The following is an 11,681-nucleotide window of genomic DNA, read 5'->3' on the forward strand; positions in this document are numbered from 1 at the left end:
AAAAAAAAAAAAAAAAAAAAAAAAAAAAAAAAAAAAAAAAAAAAAAAGCAAGTCTCACACTATAAGAATAAACTCCAAAAGCTCCAGGGATATAAATGTCAAAGATGAAGTCATATAAGTACTAGAAGAAATAATGTATGGTTTTCTCTACAACCTGCATGTAGGAAAAGACTTTCTAATTACAACTAAAAATTCAGATGCAATAAAAAATAAAATTGATAGATTTGACTGTGTTTAAACATTTTTTTGAACAAAAAATAGAGAAATTCCTAACTGTGAGATGATTTACATGCACACACCATTTTTCACATATTTCTCAAAAATATGAAAAGATACCAAAACTCACTCATACGTGAAATGAAAGTTAAATCTACCCTGATGGTATACCACCAACAGTGTGAATATTCTAAGCACAAAGTTAGTGATTGCAGTATTGTACTTGCAAAATATCAGAAAAAAAATTAAATTTCTATACATAGGAGAGTGTGTGGATGGATCCATAGGATGGAGTACTATGAAGTTATGGAAAAGAATGAGGTCATTTTCTATGAACTAATGTAGAGTGATTTCTAGAAAATTTTGTTAAGCAAAGAAGATGAAATGTAAGATTTTTTACAGTATGTCACTTTTTGTGTAAAAATAGGAAATGAGAAAACCTACATGTATCTAATCATTTGTACAAATAAAAGCATAGGAATCATAAACAAACAAAAAACTATTAAGATTAGTTATCTATAATCGGCTTAATAATAGCCACCAAAATTATCCAGGTGCTAATCCCTGGAAACTGTGAATGTTACCTTATGTGGAAAAACTGTCTTTGTAGATGTTATTAGATTAAATACCTTCAGATGGAGAGATTATCTGGGATTTTCAGGGTGGGTCCTACACGTAATCATAAGTATCTTTGTAAGAGGCAGGCAGAAGGAGATTGGACTACAGGTAGAACAGAAGGCTGTGTGATGGAAACAGAGGAAAGCAGAGTCACAAGAGGTGATGCTACTGGGTTTTGAACAAAAGAAGAAGGTCCCCAGAGTGGAGGAATGTAAGGAATGAAGCTCTGGAGGATGAAAAAGGCAAGGAAAAATTCTCCCTGGAGCTTCAGAGGGAGCACACCCTTGCTGACATACTCAGGTTAGCCCCATAAGGCTTGACTCAGAATTCTGGCCTCTGGAACTATCAGAAAATCAATTTCTGTTGTTTTAAACTACGAAATTTCTGGTGATTTGTTACAGCAGCCATAAGAAACTAATGCAGGCTGCAAGGAAGTAGGAGTGAGAAAGGGATAGAAGAAAGGAAGAGTGATACTTTTGAATACATGTATTCATAAAGTTCTGACTTCTAATGTTTTGTTTTTTTTTGGTTTTTTTTTTTTTTTTGAGACGGAGACAGAGCATGAGCAGGGGAGGGGCAGAGAGAGAGGGAGACACAGAATCTAAAGCAGGCTCCAGGCTGTGAGCAGTCAGCACAGAGCCTGACGTGGGGCTCGAACCCACAGAGTGTGAGATCATGACCTGAGCCGAAGTCGAACGCTTAACCGACTGAGCCACCCAGGCGCCCCAAGTTCTGACTTCTAAAACTAGTTAATGTTTCACCTACTAAAATGCACATATGAGTATAAACATGCACGCATCTAAAGATAGGGGAAAAAACTAAAACTATATACAAATAGACATAAGTAAACCTAACCATAATTCAAATGAATAACGTAGTCACCTTGAATAGAGGGGAGAAAATTAATGAATCCAAGAAACTTTAGGTCACAGTATTTGACTGCATAACCTTAAGCAAGAGATTAAAAAAAAGAATGGTAAACAAATAGTCAACTCTAGTTAGTCAGATTTTCACACAATTATGGGTCAGAAAGTTACTTTCTGTGTATTCTAAGACTGACAAAAAAGTAAATATATTGTAGGTAATAGGAACCAGATTTCTCACTGTCTCAGTATTTACTGTCTCAGATTTTCCATTGAAAAGGAAAATAGTAGAAGGAACCCCATTATTTTTATTGGAATTGGAAGTATCAGTGTGAATGCATGGTTTTTCAGACAGATAAGACGATGGATACAAACAAATGGTAAATATAGAAATATGGATGTTTGTATACATGTATGTAATGGATATATAAAGGTACATAGATTTTCAAGCTCTGTCCCCTAAGAGAGCCTGGAACTAATGACACCCCAGTAGCAATAGTCCCACCAAGTGCCCAAGTTTTGGTTTCTAAACCCATTCTGCCATTCTTTAGTAAAAGGAACCAAAACTTCTTGGTGAAATTGCTGATTGAGTAATTCCCAGGGCTGGGACTGAGAAACTACAAAATGAGCCGGAAATATCCTGCTATTCCAGAAAGTTGTTCAATGAGTGATGGGGACTATCAAAGGGACACAGGAATCATCTTTAAGGGGCTGTTACTTGCCAAATGTGGGACAATTTGCTCATCAAAATTTATTATGACAATAATAGATTATAATCTATTGAATAAAATTAAGAATTCATGAGTCGATACTGATAGATACTGACAGATGGTGAGAGATACTGATAGATGAGTCCATACTGATAGATAGGGGTGGAGAAGAAAGCTCTTGCCAACCAATAAATGTTAAAAAAAAAAAAAAGATAAAATTAGAAAAAAATCACCATTTGACAACTATCATAGAAATAATTGATTTAGGAAAGATACATCAATAGATGTTAAAAACTAATGACTGGAAATTTTGATTAGAAGAATAATTACACACAACATATCTCCTCACAAGATTCTTATTAATTATAAAAAGAAATTATAATCATAAGTTATAATTCTTATTAATTATAAAGGGATTTTACAGTGGAGAAACCTGGCAGACATCACCTTAATCATGTGATCAAAGTTGAAATCACCAGTTAACAGTACAAACCAACATTATGTGCTCCTGATGGGGATATACTGAGAAGACTTCAACATTACTTCTACCCAAAATGAAAATCTGAATTTAATCCCGAGGAAATTTCAGACAATCCAAATAGAGGAACATTGTAATTTAGTGTGCCTCTACTCTTTAAAAAATGTCAAGATCATGAAAAACCAAAAAAAAAAGCTTTGTAACTTTTCCAGATTAAAGGAGTCTGTACAGTCTGTCAAAATAAAAAGTATTATAATTAATATATAAATAAATTTATTTCAAAATAAAAAGTAAAAAAATATAAATACAATTCCATGTTGGGGGCTAAGTAGAGTTTACATGAGCTGTCTATAAATTATTCTAGCAAGACCAGAAGTCTTTCTGCAAGCTGCTCTCTCTCTCTCTCTCTATATATATATATAGATGATAGATATAGATGTAGATATAGATATAGATATAGATATAGATATAGATATAGATAGATATGGCTATATATATAATGCATAGCCTTGATTATGTCCCTTTTCTGCTCAAAAACTCACCTGTGTCCTCATTGCCAAATAATTACACCATCCCTCCATTTCTACCTAGTCCTTTATATTTACATTGTATTTGAACTGAACTATTTATCAGATAATTTACTCACTTTTACATTTTATTCCCTTTATCTTGCCCTTCTCTCAACATAAAATGCCCCTTTCCATACATTGAAATTCTCATCTGGTAAAACCCTACACATTCTTCACAGCCCCTTTATTGGTTTCCTGAGGCTATTGCAATAGTTTCCCATGAACTGGGTGGCTTAGAACAGAAATTTATTCTCTGACAATTCTGGTGGCCAGAAACCCGCAATCCAAGTGTTAGCATGGCTGCTCTCCCTCTGAAGTCTCTAGGAGGAATTTGATCCTCACCTTTTCCAGCTTCTGGTGACTGTTGATGTTCCTCCATGTGTGACTGCATCCCTCTCTTTTTTTTTTTTTTTTAATTTTTTAAATATTTATTTATTTTTGAGAGACAGGGCATGAGCGGGGGAGGGGCGGAGAGAGAGGGAGACACAGAATCCAAAGCAGGCTCCAGGCTCTCAGCTGTCAGCACAGAGCTGGACGCAGGGCACGAACCCACTAACGGTGAGATCATGACCTGAGCTGAAGTCAGACACCCAACCGACTGAGCCACCCAGGCACCCCTCCAACCTTCTCTTGTGAGTCTATATGTCAAATTTCTCTCAGCCTCTCTCTCATGAGAACACTTGTGATGACATTTAGAGCCCACCTGGATAATCCAGGATACTTTCCTCATCTCAAAAGCTTTAGCATAATTAAACCTTCAAAGACTCTTTTTTCAAATTAAGGTAATATCCATGATTTTGCCATATGAAGTAATTTTCACAAGTTCCAGGGATTAGGAAGTCAATATCCCTTTTCAGCCTACCACAACACCTAGGTCACATGAACTGTCCTCTATGCTGGCCTCCTAAATCTACAACCAAACAGGAATCACTCTCTCTGCTACTGTTGTGGCAATCAGCATGGACCACCTTGTATTGCTACAATGATAAGTCAGATGTACTGGTCTCTAAAATTCTCTGACAGCATGAACCTTCCATCAGTGTAACCTCATAGAACCCATTAGCTGTTTTTCCTTTTTTCTAAATAATTTCTACCACTTTCTGTATAATTCATTACTTACAAAAATGGCAAATATGATCTTAAGAAAACCATGTATGTGATCTAAATAAAATTAAGATGATGGAGAAGATACATGATATTTTGTGAGTGAAAAAAATTACTAGTCCGTTTACTGAGAAAAGTACTTCATATTTGCATTTAGGGTGAACATAGCAAAGTTTCTACAACCAACTATTATGATAAATATTTAGCTACTTACTGATGCCTGCCTTGGCTGAATAAAATTTGATTTGCTGAGCGTATTTTGGGGGGGCTTATTTATGTTAATTGTCTAAATTTTCACTCTGGGAGGAATCTGCAGTTGTATTTATCTTTTCCCTCTTAAATTCTGTAGTGCTTCAGTCAGTTTGAAACCAGTACTTTTTATTTTTCTTTTTATGACTAACTGTATCTTAAGAGGCCCTACCTTTGTGTATGGGTTGATATAACAGTGGGGAGTTTTAGGTACAAACTATTTCCTTTCATTCTGTTAGAGAAACTAGAGGAGAAAAAATTTTTTAAATGTTGAGATGGTTTTTTTCCAAAAGAAGCAAATGTTTTTTTTTTTTTTAATGTTTATTTATTTTGAGAGAGAGAGCTGGAGAGGGGCAGAGAGAGGGAAAAAGAGAATCCCAAGCAGGTTCTGCCCTCTCAGCATGGAGTCCAATGTGAGGCTCAATCCCACGACCATGAGATAATGACCTAAGCTGAAATCAAGAGTTGGATCCTTAACTGACTAAGCCACCCAGGCACCCCAAGGAAGCAAACGTTTTAAATAAAATGAAAGCTCATAGTCCTACATTTGTATGAATTTGAAAGTTTACCAAGAACTTTTGTGTTCAAACTCACCTATCTCTTTTGAGTTCGATATTTTATATCTGTGTGCCTGCTGGACATTTCTACCTTAGATATCCTGAAGGGACTTCAAACAGCTGAATTCATTAGTGTCCATGACTGCTATTCTTTTGCATTTGTAGTGAGGAGTAGAACAAAAACTGGGTATGTTGAGGAAGGGTACAGATGGAGGTCTCTTGGGACCCACTCCAGCAGCCAGGGGAATGTCCATGTGGAGAGAACTCTGGAGTTTTGGGCTTCAGGGCCCTGCACTGTTGGATAGTGCATGTTAATGTAAATCTGTTAGTGAAGCTAGTGATTATGACAGCTGACTTTTCAAGCCCTCCCCAAGCCTCCAGTGTGTATGGTTTGGATTTTATCACAGGAAATCTTGAGTAAAGAGATGCTTGAACCTCTTTGGAAAATCCTGTGGAGGCACAGGCTAGAGATTGGGAAGTAGACTCAACCCCTGTCTCAGTACAGCCCAGCGTGTGGATTAGGGTAGAGGTGATGAAAGAGTCCTCTGGCTGGAGGTCATCCAGCCAGACAGCCAGTTAGACCAAGACCCCTGATTATTTTATACCTCCCCCAGAGAAGCCTCCCTGCCACACATACATAAACTTAGGTCAGAGATAAGATTGCTTAGTTCCCCTGTTACATATTCCCTGCCCTTGCCGAAACCAGAGAGACCATGTTGAATCATCTTAAATCTCTACTTATAATGTATGGGAATGGATTGTTTGCTTGTCTGCCTTATCCCTTAAGGAAACAGGATTTGCCTCATCCATTTTCAACTCTAGCATAATGCCAAATGCAAAAAGGACTAAAAATAAATAAATAAACTGAAGAAAAAGAGAAAGCTGGCAAGCAGGTAACATAAGTAAATTTACATGATGAATGTCATGCCTTGAAACTGAAATGACAGTGACCAGCCATTTCTTCCACTATCTCAAAATGGCCCCGGCCAGACTGCCTGTGTTCAAATTCTAGCTGTATCACATACTAAACTTTGCAGAATTTACTTAAATTTTTTTGTGCCTCAGTTTTCTCAACCATAAAAAGGAAATAATAGTACCTACCACATAGGATCACTGTGAGAATTGAAAAGGCATATAAAGGGCTTGACACAGTGCCTAGGACATGGAAAATGCTAGATAAATGTTATCTGCTGCTGTTATGATTATTACCTATTCCTAACCTGGCACAGCAGGAAGTCTTTTCATTGAAGAAAATAGAAATTATTATAATACAGTAGCATAAAATGCTGAAAAGAACCTTTACCATTCTTTTGGCTGCCCAGCTCAAAAGCCCTTCCTGAGACTAAATGGGAGGTAGAGGTGGCCTCTTACTAAGAAGCTAAAAAAGCCAGACCCCGGCTGAATGTTCAGAACTCCCTTCCAGCTAGACTTTGTAGCTCATGATCCAGGCTTTACCAGTGAGACACACTCAATGCAGGCCTACCAACAGGAGCTAGTGGCACCAGGCAGCAGGGATGGGGGACCTATATTAGGGTGATGCCCACTTTCTCTAAAGGTGGCAGTGGTGGAGGTCCCAGTGGTAGCATGTAGGGCCACTGCTGGCTGTGTAAATTCAACAGTATCCTCACAAGCTGTGCTGGTAGCATGACTGTGCTGGGTCTTTGTTGCCAAGACCCTTTTGTTCCTGTTTTCAAGTCTACTTCTCTATCCTCTCCAGAAGTGCTTTAAACCACCCAATGCCCTTTTCTGCTTCTGTCAGCCTGGGTTAGTTTTTCTTGGTGCAATTCAACCTGCCAGATTGATATACATTATGCATTCAGATGATTTAATAAAATGTAAGTACACCATTTCTATTTTGTTTTATTGGTTTATTGATTTGCAATATGTGTCTTCTACTCAGCTCCTAGACAGGGACTGTTTTTCTTAGATGATTGGCGAGGTGGGGGTGGGTCAGGGCAATCAAATTTTAATTGACTGGAATCTACCCTTAGGTAAAAAAAAATCAGGCAATTAATGGGTGTAGGAATAAAGGAAAATGGAGGAAGAGGAGCAAAACCAGTATCTTGTGCAGGTATGATAAGAGTATCATAATAGGACCAAGAGCTCATTTAATTTAACTGGTTTATTTTACAGATAAGGAGACTACAACAAAGAACACATAGCTAATGTGTGTTCAAGGTACAACTAACTGTCTCTTCACACTCCTAGTTCAGGGTTTCTGCCTCTATCCATTCTACCAAGAGGCAAATGACCTAAAAGCAGGCTGAAATCAAGGTAAATTCAGTTCAATTAATTATACCTTTTAAGTTTATGATTGTGAATGAAAAGAATTTACATTTTCAAGAGATTTTTACAATTTACAAAGCATTGGTTTGTTAAATTCTTTCAACTTCCCCAAATAAGTTAATTATCACTTTTTTTAAAAAATAGGTTTTGGTATTCACATCTTGAAAAAGTTTTGAACATCTCTTTTACCTCTGGCTACTCTCCCTTTTCTATTTGTTTTGGTTTTGAAGTAGTAGCTACAAAATAAGACAAGAAAAAAGCAATGTAAGTGTATTTAGTTTTTTAAAATATTAATGTATTTGAACAAAATGATCTGCTGATTGGAACCATCATAAAAATATATTGGATGTTGTTATTAACCTCCATATTACAAATGAAGAAACAGAAGCTTAAAGAGATTATGTGACTTGGCCAAGATTAAATAGGCACTAAATGGCAGAGCCATGTCATGGTTCATTTAAAAATCATGTAACGTATATTGAGCATTTAATGTGTCAGGCTGGGTAAACAAGATACTGTGCTAGTTAATCTGTAGATAAACCAGAAATTTCTAAAACCAGTATATTACATACTGAACCACTTATATTGAAGTTTTTACTGAACTATAAACTGTAATTTTAGCAGCTGGCCAATCAATAAATACTCTTCTACTTATACAAGATTCATGTAGCCAGATCTCTTTGGACACCAATCTTTAAAGATATTAAACTAAAAGATCTAACTCAGAATCATGTTTGACATAATTCTTCTAGATTTTCTAAGGTAAAGTGGAAATCTGTGATTCTCAAATGTCCTCAAATGGACAAAAAAAATGACAGGAATATGAAGTTGACTGCATCTCTCTATAACCAATTATTAAAATCTAGATTTAGTAAGCTATTTTCAGTTTCTGTCTAATGACATACAAAGAGTATATTTTATTCTCAGTGTAGTTTTCCCAGGTTTTTCTATAGATTATAAAGTCACTCGTGAAAGGAAAACTAACTGACTTGGAACACAAAGTGAATAATATATGTTTTAATGTAGTTGGGTGTAACGGAAAATGCCATTCTTGTATATTTAGTTGAATCAAACCATTTGTTTAAGACCTAAATGTTCAAAGAAATTTCATTGCCACTTTTCCTTCAGCAAGTTGAAAGAAAAATAGGGAGTGCTTTTAAGTGAAAAACTAAATAAAGGTCCTGGCATCATAATGCAAAGATGACTGTTACGCCTTTTAGACCTCTAATAAAGGCATTTTTGTTAAAGGAACGTTTCCTTTTCGGTCAATGCATCAAAAGACAGAACAACAGCCACCCGCCACCACCACCCCCAGCCCCGCCCATGGTCCAAGCTGCCACTTTCACCTTCGTTGAATAGCCCCTGCCTTGCCTGGAAACGCCCCCTCTGGCCCTCAGCTCGAGGTACCGCCCCTTCACCTCCCACTTCCTGGTAACCGCGCTCCTTTGCGCGGCCTCCTGGGAATCTGATTGGCTGATGTGGCAACCGCTAACGGCTGCGGAGTTTAAACCAGAGCCGTAGCCGCTGGCGCTGAGCTTCTCAGGCTGGGTGGTCGTCGCCCCCATGGTGAAAGGGCGGTAAGTCAGGGACCTCGGCGCGGCCGCCCCTTTGCTTGGGGAGATCCGTGCCTTTCCCAGCCGAAACTCTCAGCGCTGCTCTCTTGAGTCTTCCGTCAAGGGAGCCGTGCACGGCCCGTGGTCCCGCCCACCCTCCGCCCTCCGGTATCGCGAACTGAGGCCGCGCTCTCAGGGGCTCGTTGGGGAACTCTCCGGTTTGGATCTGAGTGGCTACATCTTGTCTCTTTGATTTTGTGCCCGGCTGGGTGAGAGGTACGAGCGGCCAGTTAGAAGGTCAGCTCCTTGAAGGAAGAGATTTCAGTCTTTTTGACTGCACTACTCCTGCTTTTTAGAGCATTATCTAGGTCATTGTGAACCTTCAGTAAATACCTGCTGGGTGAGCGTTGGAGACTGCTTACCCAGGTTCTTAAATGATCCCTCTCCTTTGGAGTGATCATTTGGAAGGAAGCCTGGCTGAAGGCGAAGGGGTGATGGAAGACTGGGAAAAACTTAGAACTTGAACTGCGTCTTGATTTACAGGTAGGACTAAGGTAAGGAATAGGGACTATGATTTTTCTAGATGAAGAATCCAATTCAGAACTGGATGTGGAATTTAATATTTCAGATATAGAGTTAGCCGAGATGATGGCCAGACAGGAGCTACAGAATAATAATAAAAAGGTCGTATTAGTGAGTGCTATGTGCCGAGTCCTGTACATACATCGGCTCATTTAGTCCCTACAATTAGATGTACTTACTATTACTTTATAAGCCTGAAAGTTGAAACTTAGAGACATTAAAATAACATAGCTATGAAATGTTAGAACTGAGACTCCCAACACAGTCCCAACCGGTATTTAAAATACCTCAATCTCTGTATCATAAGTCATCCTTGAATGGTACTCCAATGGCCTGGCCTTGGTTCCTAAAGTGTTACTTGGTGAGGTTGTTAATGTGGAGGGTGACAGGGCAGTGTTAAAAGGAAGACTCTGATTTCTGGCATGAGCATGTGGGTGGGTGATTGATAGTGCCATTTATTAAGTTAGGGAACCAGGGGCCAACTTATTGGGGAGGACAATTCAGCAGTGGTTTCCTAATTAGTAAAATGAGATTTGGTCTTCCTGAGTGGATTTTTTTGGAGATGGACTAGATATCTATGCCAGTGTCTCTTCACAGGTGTAAGATGCAACCATTTATCTGTGGAATTTCTGTATGTGCCTGTGTTCTATCTATGTAATAGACAGTGATCTTTGATTTTACCTTTTTTCTTTTTTGACAAAATTTTTAGAATACTTTAAACTTCTTTCCCATTGCAGAAAATTCTTCTAAAACCATATTCCCATTATTTACTTGACATCACCCAACATCTGCCCAACACTTTCAAAGGAGACTCATTCCAGCATTGGTCAGTTTTAGTATTTGACACTTTTTCCATTTATCCATAGTTGTTTCTTCAACAAATGTTTAACCAGTAGCCGCTATGTGCCAGGCAGTCTTTTGGCTCTAAGGGTACAGCAGCAAACAAACTTGACAAAAATCTGTGCCCTCATGGAACAGATTTTAGTAGAAGACAGTAAATTAAATAAGGAAATTATGTGGTCTTATATTAGACACTGATAAGTTAATGGAGAAAATATATAATAGGATAGTGAAATGGGGTCAGGTGAGTAATTTTAAATATTTGGTCTGGGAAGGCTAAGAAAGTGACATATTAGTAAAGACTTGAAGAAAGTGAGTAAACCCCATGATTATTTGGAGGAAGAGTTGACACAAAGAAGAAAAAAACGGGAATATAAAGATTCTGCAGTGGGAGTATGCCACGGTAGCCAATGGCTGGAGCTTAGTGAGTGAAGGAAGAGTGATGAAGAGGTCAGAGAGGTACTGGATGGGGAATTGGGGAGGGAGGGGAAGTGTTAAACTGTGTAATACTTTACAGGCCATTACAAGGATTATGACTCTACTCCAGTGATATGGGAACCACTGGAGGGTTTTTAACAGAGGAGTGACATGAATTAAGTGTAAAGGGATGATTTGGTTACTAGGTTGAGAATAGATAGTAGGAAGAAAGGTGGAAACAAGAACACCATTTAGGTAGTTACAGCAATAATGTACATGAGAGAGAATGGCCACTTGGATCAGAGTGATAGCAATAGGTGGCCCATGTGAACATGTTGTGAAGGTCAAGGCCAGCATGACTGATGATCGAGTGGATGTGGGATGTGAGAGAAAGATGTTTCTGAGCTGAGCAGGTGGAGATGGAGTTTCCATTAAATGAGATGGAGGAGACACAGTGGAGCAGGTTTGGATGTGTTGAGTTTAGGACATGTTAAATTTGCGCTGCAGACATGCTTGGGTGGCTCAGTCAGCTAAGCTTCTGACTCTTAGTTTCTGCTTAGGTCATGATCTCACAGTTGGTGAGTTCAAGCCCTGCATCACTCTGGACTGATGGTGCAGAGCCTGCTTGAGATTCTCTCT

General features: G+C 38.4%; 1 protein-coding gene across 5 annotated transcripts in view; it reads left to right on the top strand.

Moving 5' to 3' along the window:
• The window catches only part of SGO2 (shugoshin 2), a 73,055-nt gene that overhangs the window by 11,517 nt on the left and 49,857 nt on the right, over positions 1-11,681 (top strand). The window contains exon 1 of one of the 5 annotated variants that reach the window (XM_040475788.1): positions 9,105-9,227. The exons of 1 other annotated variant lie outside the window; for it this stretch is intronic. The gene's annotated coding sequence lies outside the window, so the exon portion shown is untranslated. Of the gene's footprint in view, positions 1-9,104; positions 9,228-9,248; positions 9,758-11,681 lie in introns of those variants that run through there. 3 more of the 5 variants (XM_040475792.1, XM_040475791.1, XM_040475790.1) reach the window with 3 other exon arrangements.

This window comes from Herpailurus yagouaroundi, unplaced genomic scaffold (genome assembly GCF_014898765.1).
Source record: "Herpailurus yagouaroundi ecotype Mexico unplaced genomic scaffold, PumYag 140, whole genome shotgun sequence".
In the NCBI taxonomy this organism is placed as follows: domain Eukaryota; kingdom Metazoa; phylum Chordata; class Mammalia; order Carnivora; family Felidae; genus Herpailurus; species Herpailurus yagouaroundi.